Here is a 3,653-nt window from a genome sequence, read left to right on the forward strand (position 1 = left end):
TTTGCGTGTTCACACCCCTTCAACTGAAAATCAATATTCATTCCTAGAAATTTTGCATTTGTTACACAGTCTGTAGAGGTGTCATCTACATTTAATTTAACATTGTCATTTTCCCCTCTTCAAACAGAAATTCATGGCATTAGTTTCCTTTATGTTCAATGTCACTTGGTTGCTTATTGACAAATCGTAAACTTCCTTGAGTGTTTCATTTGCTTTCTCTGCAAGGCGTTCTCTTGTTTTCTCAGTAACTATAATGTTACTGTCACCAGCAAAGAGAATTTTTTCACCATGAGTAACAGTACTGGGAAAGTCATTCATGTATATCAGGAATAGTATTGGTCCTAATATGCTACCTTGCTGAACCCCTATATTTATGTATTTTGGTTCTGATAAGTGTTTTACTAAATGTTTAGATCTATTTGAAGTATGTGTTCTCTCTGCTCTTCGTACCCTATTTGCTAGGTATGATCGAAACCAGTCATTAGCTACCACTCTTATTCCTAATGATTTAATTTATTTACTAGACTCTTGTGGTCGAATGTATCAAAGGCCTTAGAAAGATCCAAAAATACGCGTGTGACACACTCATCTTTGTCGAGAGCATCAAGTACAACTTTTGTGAATTCTACTATGGCTGCTTCCATATTTTTTCCACTTTGGAAACCAAACTGTGATTCGCTTAAAAGAATGTATTTATTCTAGTAGTTCATTAATATGTCTTTCATAATTGCTTCTATTATTTTTGGAATGGCGACAGCTGGGAAATTGGCCGGTAATTTTCTATATCTTCTGTATTCCCTTTCTTAAGCAAAGGTACAACTCTTGCCTGTTGTAACTGCTCTAGAAATGTCCCTGATGTGAAGGATTCATTTATTATATTTGTTAAGGGGCCTTGTATAATCCCTATGCATTGTTTCAGTACACACACTGGTGCTTCATCTAAGCCTACTGACTTTCTACTTTTTAGTTTTTGAACAGTTTTATTGACTTCTTTCTCTGTGGTTGGAAGTAACATCATTGTATTTAGTGCAACATTATTTACAGGTGTTATATTTGATTTGGGGAATTTCTGCTGTAACGTCTCTGCAATATTCGAAAAATGGTCGTTCACATAGTTTGCTAAGTGTTGTGGATCATTTATCACCTTATCCCCCTCTCTTAGCACAAGAAACAAGCTTACCTATGAAAATTAATTTTCATGAGTGTGTTCACAGGGATTGCGGATTTGGACTACCCGGCAAACACTACTCCGTTTGATAGGTGCCCTGACGTCATCGTTAGTCTGGTTGTTCGCTAACCGGAATGTTATCTTCCGTGAAGAGCACTTTCGTAAGGACATCTGCTTGACAGTTTGTATGATTATTTCGTGAATTAGACACATGACGGGGAAATAGTGGTTTGTTGCTTTAATTTTGGACACCAGTGTAATTTGATACGCGTAGCGGGGCAACGGATCCACCACCGTGAATGCGGATGCGCAAATATGAGCGACCTCCTGTGGGAATCTCAGAGCGCGAACATGTGCTTTTTGTTTCGCTTCTTTGTGCTAGTTTTATGCAGACACTGTGAACTGCGTGTAGGCATCTAAGGCCTCTTACTGTGTTAATGGATTCAGTATTGAATTACTTATTGCTCCTGCTTATATTTTTAGGACCATGGCATTGTGCTGTATGCAATTTATTACTGACACTCGCAAATAATGCGATAGGCACAAGTATGTATCATTTTTTATCTTTTAATTTTTAAAATACTTTTTTAAACTTTTTGTCCCTAATTTTAATATTCTTACCTGACTTCTACTTATTTGTGGTGTATTTTCCTGTACAGCTTTCTGAAGAAGAGGCAACGGCCTTGCCGCAGTGGATACACCGGTTCCCATCAGATCATCGAAGTAAAGCGCTGTCGGGCGTGGCCGGCACTTGGATGGGTGACCATCCGGGCTGCCATGCACTGTTGCCATTATTCGGGGTGCCCTCGGCCTCGTTATGCCAATTGAGGATCTACTCGACCGAACAGTAGCGGCTATGGTAAAAGAAAACCATCATAACGACTGGGAGAGCGGTGTGCTGATCACACGCCCCTCCTATCCGCATCCGCAGCTGAGGATGACACGGCGGTCGGATGGTCCCAATGGGCCACTTGTGGCCTGAAGACAGAGTGCTTTTTCTGAAGAAGGACACTAAGTGGTCGAAACCGGTCAAGAAATTAATTTTTTTGCTACTGATTGTTTATAATTTCGTTACATATGACTACAGTTGCTGAAGATAGATAAAATACTACACTGCCCAGATGTAACACACTGGTAGTCGTGCAACGAAAGTCTTTTACTAGAGTTTGCAGTCTTGAATCACAGAAATAGTTTCGACTCCTTAGCAATTCATCATTACATGATTTTTTAGAAAAAAGACGGATAGAAAAATAATAGGAAACTAAATTACGAATAAAAGTAACTCCTATACGCAATCATATGTACTTAAATACCAACGGAAAAAAGTTTGATGTTATTACCCATAGATTCGTTATTTGTATTTCACTTCTACTACGGGGTGCAGAACTTTAAATCTCCATCATCAGGTAGATTTATGTGGAATAGCATGACAACCAACGAAGACGTGTCTGGAGGCGCCTCGAACAGGAGTGGGATACCAATCTGACTCTCATCCGCCAAATGGCCCCACGACCAGGAGTCTGCGGTGTCATTTTATTTCATAGCAGGACCCCTTTGGTCGCCATCCTAGACACCCTTACAGCACAGCAGTACGTCGTGGGTATTCTACGCCCCGTTTTGTTGTCCTTCATGGCGAGGTTTCCTGGGCTTACATTTCAACAAGATAACGTCCGCCCGCAAAAGACGAGAGCTTCTACTGCTTGCCTTCGTGCTTGCCAAACCCTACCTATTCCATCAAGGTCATCGGAACTCTGCCCAGTTGAGAATGTTTGGAGCATTATGGGCAGAGCCGTACAAACAGCTCGAGATTTTAACGATGTTACGCGGCAGTTGGACAGAATTTCTCATGATATCCCTCAAGACGACAGCCAACAATTGTACAATCAATGCCAAGGCGAATACCTGCTTGCATACGGATCAGAAGTGGATCAACGCGTTGCTGACTTCTTCAATTTGTGAAGCTCCTTCTCTTGAATAAATTATCCAATTTTTCTGAAATTGTAATCGTTTGTTTATCTGTACATGTAAGTCACATCTACTGATTTGCGTCGCATTCGGATAATTTCTTCGTCCTGCGCCGTTTTTTTTGTTTTTTTTGTTTTTTTTTTCTCTTAGAGTGTATATTGAAGATACGAAGGAGCGAGAGGAAAAATATTGAATGGAACAAGGTGGCTATTAAAAAGAACGCGAGAGTTTCCGTCAAATAATAATAAGTAACTTATAAGACAGACTAAATTAAACAGGACTCTTACTATTATGAACATCCCCGACACAGCCGGGAATCGAACCCGGGCCCATTAGAACGGCAGTCCGTCACGCTGACCATTCAGCTATCGTGACGGACAGTACTACTATAAATTACTTCCAGAGGATGTGAGAAGATGCACTCAAAGCTTAGTATGGGAAGGAATTTAAAACGAAGCATGAATAAAAGAAGCTTAGAGAACGTCAAATGAAACACCTTTCAGCCGTCTAAATTTCCAAA

General features: G+C 40.3%; 1 pseudogene; it reads left to right on the forward strand.

The window, feature by feature from the left end:
• The first annotated feature begins 1,841 nt into the window (after window positions 1–1,841).
• On the forward strand, window positions 1,842–1,959 carry LOC124726743 (annotated as a pseudogene).
• Window positions 1,960–3,653: the final 1,694 nt, after the last annotated feature.

Source organism: Schistocerca piceifrons, chromosome 1 (genome assembly GCF_021461385.2).
Source record: "Schistocerca piceifrons isolate TAMUIC-IGC-003096 chromosome 1, iqSchPice1.1, whole genome shotgun sequence".
Lineage (NCBI taxonomy): Eukaryota > Metazoa > Arthropoda > Insecta > Orthoptera > Acrididae > Schistocerca > Schistocerca piceifrons.